The sequence below is a fragment of the Macrobrachium nipponense genome, chromosome 15 (assembly GCF_015104395.2).
Source record: "Macrobrachium nipponense isolate FS-2020 chromosome 15, ASM1510439v2, whole genome shotgun sequence".
NCBI classification, from domain to species: Eukaryota; Metazoa; Arthropoda; class Malacostraca; order Decapoda; family Palaemonidae; genus Macrobrachium; species Macrobrachium nipponense.
In genome coordinates, this window is record NC_087208.1 from 89,349,958 (window position 1) to 89,362,187 (window position 12,230).

Consider the following 12,230-nt stretch of genomic DNA (forward strand, 5'->3'; position numbering starts at 1 on the left):
AATCGAGGACGTGTGTTAGCTGGTGACCATGGACCCCTCTCTCTCTCTCTCTCTCTCTCTCTCTCTCTCTCTCTCTCCTCTCTCTCTCTCTCTCTCTGAAGGCAGTGATGCCGAGAGGTGGAAAATGGGGAAGAACCATGGTGCATGAATCGAGGGGCCTTGGGTTTTTGGGTTGAAACAAAATTGAGACAACCGGTACTTTTATGTGCAACGCCGAGATAGACACTTTGATACAAATAATACAACCTGAGTGCAAACCAGGTTCAGAAATTCATTGGGATAAATGGCATTCTGACCGTAGTTTGAAGGACTTTGGTTATATTCACAAGACTGTCATTCATCAAAAGAATTATGTTGATCCCGGATCGGGTGCCACTACTCAAGGGATAGAAAGATCATGCTTGAATTGAATATAGAATTTAAGTCAACGACTAAGCACTGGAAACTATAAGGTCATTCAGCGCTGAAACGGAAATTGACACCAAATAGGTTTGCAAGGTGTTAACAGGAGGAAACCCTCGCAGTTGCACTATGAATCAACTGTTTGGAGAGGGTGGAATGTAAGATGGAAGAAAGAGAATATGAAAGGAGGTACAGTAAAAGGAACGAAAGGGGTTACAGCTAGGGGCCGAAGGCACACTGCAAAGAACCTTAAGTAATGCCTACAGTGCAGGCATTATCCCCATACGGAGGGGCAGAGGCCATGGTTGGATGCCAAAATAAATATACTCAAGAAAAACAGTGTTCCTACAACAATGCTACAATCATACCTTGACCACTTTTGTTGTAAGGTTTGGCAAAAAGGTTCCGATGATTTACTTCTGTCATTTTTACAAGATATAAGACATGTATGCGAGACTAATTTGAGATTTCATTATTTAAAAACTTTTAAAACTATTACCACGTGTTGCTATAAGCTTTTAGTCGAATGTTGGATTACTCACTTGTAATCGATAAATATTTAAACATTCAGCATCTGGGTTTCTTTTACAAGTAGACACTGGTAGAAACACGCAGGCAGACCGCCTACTATAGAAGAAACAGGCACGTAGACCGCCTACTACAGTAGAAACGCACAGGTAGACCCCCTACTACAATAGAAACGCACAGGTAGACCCCCTACTACAGTAGATACGCCCAGGTAGACCGCCTACTATAGTATCACCAAACCATCTATAAAGCCAGCATTATATTCTACCGACCTCTAAACATGACGAGGGAGACGTTCAGTAATAAAATAGTAATACCTTTAACCTGGATGGTACTGAGACCACTGGCACATAACCCTTTCATGTTTACCTATCCAAATACCAGAGCCAAATCTTTAATATCCAACAGAAACTAGTCCCGAAAGGCACTACTATATATATATGTATGTATATATATATATGTATGTATATATATATATATATATATATATATATATATATTATATATATATATATATATATATATATATATATGTTTTTTTTTTTTTTTTTTTTTTTTTTTTTATTAAGACTCGATGGGCTGGGCGACGGGAATATTGATTCTGACTGCAAAAAAGAAGCTAGTCGAGTGCTTAGTCACAAATAGAAAATGGGAGTCGGCTGAGGGGCCAGGAAAAACCAGGAAAAATATTTCAAAGGGGGGGAAAATCGTAAGGAAAACTAAGGGAAAAAATTACAGGGGATATATCTACATCTACTTTTTAATCTGCTAATTCAGGACGAAAGCAAGGACGCTAATGGCCCTCCCCCCCCCCACCGTCTTCACCGAGAAGGATTGCTTGGAGCATGAACACGCGTTCGGGAACATGTGGGTTAATCTTCCCAGCACACACATAGGCCAGAGCTTCTAGGGATATGAAAAATCCAACTCACAGTAGAGACCTGCAGATATCCCTGCAACACAGAAGTCTTTATAAACACACGTGCGATACACAAAGGAGTAGGATATGAGCTTAACATAAACTTACTTTCTTAGAGATTCCTCAGAGGCTAAAGAAAGAATGAATTAAAACTCGAACGTTACGAAAAAATATGAACACAACCACAGCTCTTAAATCTAAGTATCTTCTAGGATAAAGGAGCACAGCTGTGGAAGTGGAAGATTGAAGGGGAGGGGGGGGGGCGGCGGGGGTGTAGCAATGAATAATCACACGAGCGCCGACCACAGGGAAATATAATAGATTAAGTTTACCTTTCTTGCCGAGATAAACCTTCGTAAAAAAGCGCAGGCGAAGAGGGAGGGACACCTCTCTAAGGGGCATCAGGTAAGAGTCCAAGGCTGGCCACGTGGAGGCACCTAGCCCGTGAGCAAGGGAGCAGCTGGCAAAGTGAACACTCCTCACTGGGTCAGAGGTTATCCACGAGTGACCCGAACTCGGCTAGGAGCTACGAGTGAGGGGACAAATTGTGCGCATAGACTCGTTTTACTATCTGCAATTTAGCTGCAAAATACGGAAGAGGGCAGCGCAAGAGAGAAACAAGAGACGATCGACAAGAGTAAGAGAGAGAGAGAGAAAGAGAGAGAAGAGAGAGAGAAGCGAGAGAGAGAGAGAAAGAGAGAGAGAGAGGAGATTCTGTGGGGCTTATACTTTAATAAATATGTAGTTAAATGGCGAAAGCAAAGGAGATTCACAATAATATATATATATATATATATATATATATATATATTATATATATATACCTATATATATATATAATATGTAAGGCCTAGGGTTTTTGATTAATAATATATTGTCCATGTGTTCCCTGTGACCTATGGAATGTGGAGAAACGTGCAGAGTGACGACCTGAGAGTAGCTGATCAATGAGTTTCTAGGGGTGGCGTGAGATAAAAATGATTAGTTCGACAAGTCAATGCACGACAGTTTATAGAACTCTTCTCAAAGTGCCTTTGTGAAACTGGATGCAGCTAGAACCATGAGGCGCTAGCGAACTGTGTGTTCGTATGTGCGTGTGCGCCTCTTTCTGTTAAATAGGTTCATACCCAAGCCTATGGGAGGATTTTGATAGAGGGCTTCAAGTCACAGGCAAAGGTGCCTTGGCGTTCGCCGGGGGAATTTTTTTATTAATAGTGTTTAGTGTCCGGTTGTCTGGGTAAGTGTTGAAGTGCTTTAGCCAAAGGGATGGCTTGTTGATATCTTGTAAGATGTTCCGTTTTATTAACTTTGTCTTTAAACTTGTGTGTACTACGGACCCCATGTGTTCTGTATCTTTGAAACAGACGGATCGGGGAAATACCGTGGGACAAAGAGTTCCAGAGGGGTGTAGCTTTTTGTGACTAGACCATTGTACTGTTTTTTGAGTTAGTCTGTAAGACTGGATTACTTGATTGATTGGTTTTATTTATTAATTGTTAATAAACGTTAATATTATGATGCAACTCTCTCATTTTCATTACCTGTTAGAATGGAGAGAAAGAGGTGGGGAGAGAGAGAGAGATTCCTTGGAGAGAGAGAGAGAGAAAGAGAGAGAGGGATTGCCGAGAGAGAGAGAGAGAGGCTGTGTGTGTAATGTGTGTGTGGTTGCCTTCCGTTTCGTGTCACGCTTACCTTATGAATAATGGGGGAAGAATCCCCCCAGTTACAATGGTGGCAGACGGTTAAGAGGGGATATAAAAGTCTTCTTTCTTTTTATGCCTGGGAACGCCAATGTAGAGATGGGTGGCCAGTTAGAAAATAAAAGGGGTTATGGCTTAGCGATAGTTTTCGAAACGACAAAACTTTGTGGGATTATGGAAAATTGTTAAATTGTTAGATCTCGGTTGGTAAGTGAAAAAGGGGGTAGAGAAAATATCCGTCCGTGGGGATGGGGGATGAGGAAAGAAAATTGCTATTAGGGTCATCAAAATTTGCTCGTACCGAGATTCTTCAGGGCGTAAGCCGTGAGACAAGCAACTCAGTCTAGTTCATGAGTGACGGTTGCTAGGTGCGTTTTTCACCGATCGCGTTTGTATTGTGCCGACGAGATTTACGTGTTTTACGAGAATTTCGAGTTTCTTTTGTTCCCATTATGGAGTGGTGAGTATTAAAAAAAACTATTGTTTATCAAAAGGGAGAGGGGTTTTGTTTTAAATATTTCAGGATTATGGATTGGTTTCAAGAGGTCAACAATTTTTCTTGTCTTTGCCCCATAGTGACGTGTTTCTTATTTGCACGTGTTTATAATAGACGTATGTATTCGTCTTTGTTCAAAACATAGAGGTGTATTAAGATGTATTTATGCATGTGAACTGTGGTTAGATAAGCGGCCACAATTTTACGGGCTCAGCACATTTCTGCAGAGAGGCGCGTTGTATTGCGAGGGTACCACTGGCCTCCCTCGAGAGATAGTGCAGGGGAGGGCACTAGTGTATACCTTGGGAAGGGGTCCTCAGACTGTTCAAGGGGAGAAGGGGGATACTGCTGGTATGCCTCGGGCTGTTCTGTCGCTTGACTGAGGGGTTGTTCACAGGGGGGGGGAGAAACCTTTTTTTTCTCATTGGGGGGTGAACTCCTTTTTTGTTTCTTTGTGTTGGGGGATGGGTTTGCCCTTGACATTGGATGCTAAGATATCAGCTGATTGATAAGTTTATGAAGTGAAATGCCCGTAGAGTCTTTTTTTTAGAAAAGATATTTTTTTTTCTCTCTTGGAGGAAGAGAAAAGGAAATAAAAAGAGATTTTCCTTTTCCGTGAATGAGGGAAAAGTAGTTAACATGCACAGGATGTGTTATATGTTTCTTTGTGCTTGAAAGACACAAATATAAGGGGGATACACAGATTATTTTTTTTTATTGTGTTGGAGAAATTACTTTGAAATGCCGATGATTGGTGTTTGTATCTGTTGTGTGGCAATGGTGTTATGTCATGGTGCATGCTGGAGAAATTGTATGTCATAGGATTCAGCAATACTGTGTATGCTATTTGAATTTCACCCTTACTTGAGATCTTTGCAAGAGAATTGTTGCTATGAAGAGTTATTATTATTATTATTATTATTAATAGTTATACTTGAGATGTGTCACGGGATTGCTTAAGTATAATTATCATTACGGGAGAATTGTTTTGCGAGAGAGTTTTGAGATATTTCATGGGAGATTATTCTATAATTATTACAGATAATTATTCAAGGAGAATTATTACAATGAATTAATGGGAGAAGTCTTGTGTTAGTTATTTGTTGAGTTTTTGTAACTTTGGAGAATATTTCAGTGATTCACGGGGATGAGTTTGCTGAATCTTGATGAATCTGACTGAATCTTGGTGAATTGTGTTGAATCTTGCTGAATTTTTGCTGAATTTTTTGCTGAATTTTTGGAGAATGGACAAGCATTAACATTGGTGATATTTTTTGTACTGATACTGATGATTTTGATGATAGCAATTTTTTGTTTTTTTTTTTGGTGATTTTGTGATAATGATATTTTGATACTGATTTTTTTATACTAATACGTGGTGCCGTAATGCTATCAAGGGAGGCGAAATCTTTTTTTGATTTTGGGAGGAACTAACAACACATTATTTTAGTTTTTTTTTTCTTTTTTTTATGTGTTCAGCAGATAATTGCTTGACATCTAGTGAGTTACGGGAGATAGTTAATGGTGCCGTTGATTTTTCTTTTCTCCTTTTTTGGAAATTAGCCATCGCTGACACAAGTTTTTTTTACCAAGGGTGAATTTGAATTTATTTTTTCTCTCCAGTTAGTGTGAATATTATCTCAGTTTATGACTTAGAGTCATTGTTCGGGAACGTGTTCGTGATTTAGCTATTTGATGCTATAGAGAAATATATGGAGAATTTTTTTGCACGTTTTGTTTTGGAATGCATACGTAATGGCACTACATTTTTTCTCTGGATATTTGTGTTCCAGAAATTGAGAGTTTTCTTGCACAATGCCTTTGTTGTATTTGTGACAACTTTGTGAGAGATAGGAAAACTTGGTTAAGTTTTCTAGTGGCCTATGTCGTAGTGCATATGAAAAAGTCTTGGCTAAGACACTGTGAGTGGGAATTCTGTTATAATGAGTTATTGTGCACATGGGTGATTTTTCTAGCAATTTTCTTTTTAGACAGTTTTATTTGCCGAGTTTTTGTTTTTGCCTTTTTTTAGCAATTATGCTAAATGGACGAGAGTTTTTATAGTTTTTGACTATAACATTGAGTTATTCTCTGGAGAATTGGAGTTATAATTGAGATATATATTTTGGAGTTATGATTTGAGATATAATATATGTGGGAGACATATTTTGGCCATTTTTGTTTTGATATTTGCCAATGTGATGAGAGCTAGTTTTAGTTTCAATTATTTGCAGCCATCTTTGTTGCAAATGGAGACACATATTTGGAGATTATGGGGCAATATTTGTGAGAATGTGAGTTAGTTGCCTTGAGTGCACATTTTTTGGAGATATATTTTTTTGGAGCCTTGTTTTGTTCCACATGGAGTTATTGGGGAAATAGAGGTAAATATTTGTATTTGCCGAAATAGAGGTGATTATTCTCTATTCCTGGAGTGGTGTTTTTTTACTGACATGTGGCTATTGGAGAAATAAGAGAGAATAATATATGGGGTTGGTTATTAACCAAATGGAGGAAATATTTTTATAACCGGAGTGGTGTTATTATTAATATGGTGTCTCATAATGGAGTTGGAATTAATCTTTGGCGGGTGACCCTTTTTTTTTGTGGTTATGGAGTTTTTTTGAGCAAAGAGGAGATTTCTGTGGTTCTCTTCTTTGGTTTCGTGACTATTTAGAGGCGAGTGTCATTACTGCATTACGAGTCCTATGGAGATGTGTGTGCATTTTTTATGTTCGCAAGTGTATTATTTTTGGAGAAAGAAATATAATTTGGAGGCATATAATGTCAAGAGAATGAGTCTTTGAGACAGTCTTTGAACACATTAGTCATATCCTGGAGTTAATTCTGTGAAATGTGTCTGTTAGACCTTTTTCTGTAGAATCATGAGTTTCCAAACTTATGTGTCTGACTAGACAATTCTTATGCTGATGTTAGAGCATGCGTCCGCAGGCGATTTTTCTGCTGACAAGCGATGTGATGAGCCGTGTGCTGACTCTTTTCCTCTGATGATGATAGATCAGAATTTTTGCAATATCTGGAAATGTTGACAATAGCATTTCACGAAAGCGCATGTGTGAGAGTTTGCTTTCTGGCAAATTCCGTGGCTTTACATGGAGCATTTCTTGGGAAAAACGCGGGAGTTATGCATATCATACATATATATGTTTTGTGATTGGGGAAACCTACTTGTGACTATCTTTTTATTTTTCTTCCTTTTCCTATGAGTGATATAATTTGGGGATTGAGCTTAAGTAGCATTTCTTTTTTGGACGGGAGATTTGATTTTACCGGGAGATGTTAATTTTTTGAGGGGTTGTTACTTAAGTAAATGGGAGTTTGACATTAAATCTCATCGTGATTAATTATTGAGCAGTAAAGGGGTTTTGCTGTAAATTAAAGTTGGAGATTTTTATGATTTGTGGGTTGTTCAAATATCAGAACTTGAGAGAACATTTTGGGTCTGGGTGTGTTACGTGATTCTTTTTTTTCCTTTTTCCTGGGCTCATTACTATTTTTTTTCCTTTTTTTTTTTTCTTTTTATGAGAACATTCGAGTTTGAAATGTGAGTGCAGAATTCCGTGGAGTTGCTGTGATTTCTGAGTGCGTGTGTGCTGATGTCGTGAGTTTGGAGAATTGAGTTGGAGAACTAGATGTTTTTTTTTCTTTGAGAGTTGCGATAATGACTTATGATTTAGTAGTCATATTAAGGGAGTTAATTGGGAGACGTTCAGTTAGTATTTCTGACCTTTTGAGATCATTGTTTGATAGAAGTAGTATGTCTGGGTTAGTTTTCTTAGATTGACCAAAGACTTGACTGACATACTAACACCAAAAGTCGTTCCCCGACACCAGCAAGACGTCCACCAGCCGTGAAGAGAGGTTGCTGCCATGTTGCCCAGGGTGATTACAAGAATTTCCACGTGGGTGATCACAAGAATTCTACAGCGTGTCTTTTGGGGATCTGCAGAAGCCGTGAGATGTCTTCTACGATGAGGGAGGCATTCCGTCTTCCTACAGTTGCTACAGCCTGCTATAGCCTGTTGCTGTCTGTTCAGCTACTTGCAGACAAGCGAAGAGGGATATTCAAGAATCCTAATGCGGAAAATATGAGAGAAAATGCGTCTTGTGTTATGGGAGATAAAGCATGATAAGACTTTATTTCATAATGCCAGAGACGTGCAGTTATTTCGTATATTTTATTTTAAGCCGGCCAGTGTTTTGTGTTATGATCAATTTTGCTAGGCGGGGGCTAGCATATCCGGTGGCCAAGCTATCTGTAAGGCCTAGGGTTTTTTTGATTAATAATATATTGTCCATGTGTTCCCTGTGGACCTATGGAATGTGGAGAACAGTGCAAGAGTGACGACCTGAGAGTAGCTGATAATGAGTTTCTAGGGGTGGCCGTGAGATAAAAATGATTAGTTCGACAAGTCAATGCACGTCCAGTTTATGAACTCTTCTCAAAGTGCCTTTGTGAAACTGGATGCAGCTAGAACCGTGAGGCGCTAGCGAACTGTGTGTTCGTATGTGCGTGTGCGCCTCTTTCTGTTAAATAGGTTCATACCCAAGCCTATGGGAGGATTTTGATAGAGGGCTTCAAGTCACAGGCAAAGATGCTGTGGCGTTCGCCGGGGGAGTTTTTTTATTAATAGTGTTTAGTGTCCGGTTGTCTGGGTAAGTGTTGAAGTGCTTTAGCCAAAGGGATGGTTTGTTTGATATCTTGTAAGATGTTTCCGTTTTTATTAACTTTGTCTTTAAACTGTGTGACCTTACCGGGAGTGTTCTGTATCTTTGAACAGACGGATCTGGAATACCGGGGGACAAAGAGTTCCCAGAGGGGTGTAGACTTTTTGGGTACCTAGACATTGTACTGTTTTTTTGAGTTAGTCTGTAAGACTGGATTACTTGATGATTGGTTTATTTATTAGTTGTTAATAAACGTTAATGTTATGATGCAACTCTCTCATTTTCATTACCTGTTAGAATGGAGAGAAAGAGGTGGAGAGAGAGAGAGAGATTCCTTGGAGAGAGAGAAGAGAGAAAAGAGAGGGATTGCCGAGAGAGAGAGAGAGAGGCTGTGTGTGTAATGTTGTGTGTGGTTGCCTTCCGTTTCGTGTCACGCTTACCTTATGAATAATGGGGGGAAGAATCCCCCCAGTTACATATATATATATATATATATATATATATATTTATATATACATATATATATATATATATATATATATATATATATAAAAACAGGGCCCTATGAGCCTTGTTTCTGAAGAAAAAGGTAACGTCGACCGCCTCAAAGTAACAAGCAAACATGATACCTACCTTTTTGGAAAGTCGTCAACCGACATCCTTCTGTAATCAGTTACAAGTATCAAAATAGCTAAGGTAACGAAACTAATAAACTATCAAAAATACAAACTTTAAATCAAAACTCAACATGAGGGGCAAAAAACAAAAAACATAAATAAAAAAAAGTTAAGGGCATTAAGTGTCCTTACTTCTGGCAAATAAGTCAAAGGTAAGTTAAAACCTGCCCCCACATATCCAATGAAATGGCGTACTCCTCATCTCAAAAATGTCGTAATCCTCGTAATAATTATCCCCAAATCATACCACCACATGGAATGTCATAGTCAAGACCCAAGCCGTAGTTAACTGTCAAAAAATCCCTTATTATTCACTTGACTATCCGAAACATCTGAGGAAAAATTAAAAAAATAAAAAAAAAGTCACGTCTTTCAAAACACAATATAAAGAAAAGCATCGCTGCACACATGGGGAAAACACATAAATGAGTAATAATGCAAAAACCCAACTGAAGGAGAACTCGTCTCCCAGTCTCTAAAACTATAGTCTACTGACAGTGTATAGGTAAAATGTTCGAAGCAATATTCAAAGTTCTGTCTCACCTTTACTGGACCTCTGTGCGCCGTATCACAGGCCCCTTGTCTCAGAAATGTCACTGGCCTGAACTAGGATGTAACCACCTCTGTCTTGATGGGTCATTCTATTGCATCTACATGACCCTGTTTGACACGCATTTACGCACACATTTGATATTTCTCGAAGCCTCTTTATTTGCATTTCTATGTGACATCTAGACTGTGACACGCCACCTTCCGTCACCATGCGTACGATACCCCCAAGTTACGTAATCATCTCGACTTGCGCGCGGCTTAACGCCCTTTCGAATTGTCAGCATTCACAGTTTATTCACCTAAGTAATGTGCGGATGAACCAAAGCTTTCATTAAAATTTACCTACCACTTGTTGAAGCATTCCATCACCTCTTCTCGGCACAGTCCACTGACCCCTACATAATATATATAACAATTAATGGAGCAGTTTACAATATTACTATATATATATATATAATATATATATATATATATATATATATATATATATATATATATATATATAAATAAAGGTATAAGCCAAATTTTCGTGATTCAGTTATATATATATATATATATATATATATATATATATATATATTATATACAATATATATATATATATATATATATATATATATATATATTATATATATATATATATATATATATATATAATATATATATATATATATATATATATATATATATATATATACAGACAGGGTGTAACACGAGGTTATGCAAATATTTCGGGAAATGAAAGGAAACGTCTTTCTAAACAGAAAATGTTCTATAAACATATACATTTAAGACTTCCTTTGTCGGTGAAGTGATTTTTTAAAATAACGTTTTCCTAAACGCTGCTCTTGGCCATGATGGCATATGCAATGTCCGACTAGTCAGGGATATGGGGGTTACAGGGGGGAAGGGTTGACGAAGTTCATTAGGCAACTGGATTGGTAGCCTTTAAATTATGATTTTTTTCTCAGATTTTTAAAAAATGTTTCATTACAGTCCCTTCAATTAGCAAATCACTTACATATCAAGAAAGTCTTTTCCATCTGACAGAGACGAAAGCATTTTCTTTGGTGTGTTTTAACTTCGACTGGTGTGATAGAAAGGAAAGGTTTTTGATGATATGTTTCAAATCTTTGATGGGTGTTTAATGAATAGGATTATCTTTGATGGAGGGGAAACTCCATTCACCTTGCTTTTTTTTCCTTTATTGGATTCCAGTGAATACCATTGACGGAGAGGGAGAAGGTTTCCATGATTCTTGCATATTTCCCCTTTGTTCAGTATCTGAAGAATAATTTGATTTGAAAGAATTTAATAAACATCAGTCTAATCGCCGATTTCCTTTTTATATAACGGGAGTTCACTGTTGCAAAACCCACAAATAAACATCAGATCTGCATATTCCACATTACTGGAACGTTAAGGCATCGTCTCCAGTTTCTTGCTCACAAAATGAATAAGAAATCTGGCACTTGTGACCCGGACCCGCTCCATCCCCCTCCCCCTATCCGTGATTTCTCCGACATCCCGTGAGCGCATCTTACTTGGCCATTTAATGATTATGGTTATTTCAAAAATTCACCTCACTGACAAACAAAGCCTTAAAATGTACATGGTTATAGAACATTTTCTGCTTATAATTGACTTTTTCTTTCATATCCCGAAATAGTTGCATAAACTCGTGATCCATTCTGTATATATACATATATATAAATACATACGTATGTGTATATATATACATATGTATATATTATATATATAAATACATACATATATAGTTTACCAAAGAATACTTGAGAGCCTGAACATGTTTGGCTTAGAAACACGACGAATGCGAGGACAACTAATAACAAAAGTAGACAGTAACCTATTTACGTTAAACGAAAACCAGACAAGAAATAATGGATGGAAAATAGAGCTGAAGAGATACAACACATCCCATTGTGGGAACTTCTTTACAAACAAGAAATGTGACACGTGGAATAAACTGCCACAAGAAGTTGTTAACAGGAACAGTGCGGAGGAGTTGGAAAGAAAGCTAGACAAAATCATTAGGACACTAAATGAACATTAAAACCTGCTCCTAGAGATAAGAGAGCACACGATGTCTCCTCGGATGGACTAAAAAGTCTTTGACATCCTAATCCTTGTAACTCCTTGTAACTCCTTGTAACTCCTGTAACACTCTCTCTCTCTCTCTCTCTCTCTCTCTCTCTCTCTCTCTCTCTCTCTCTCTCAAAATACTGTAACTAATTAGTCTATCCTTT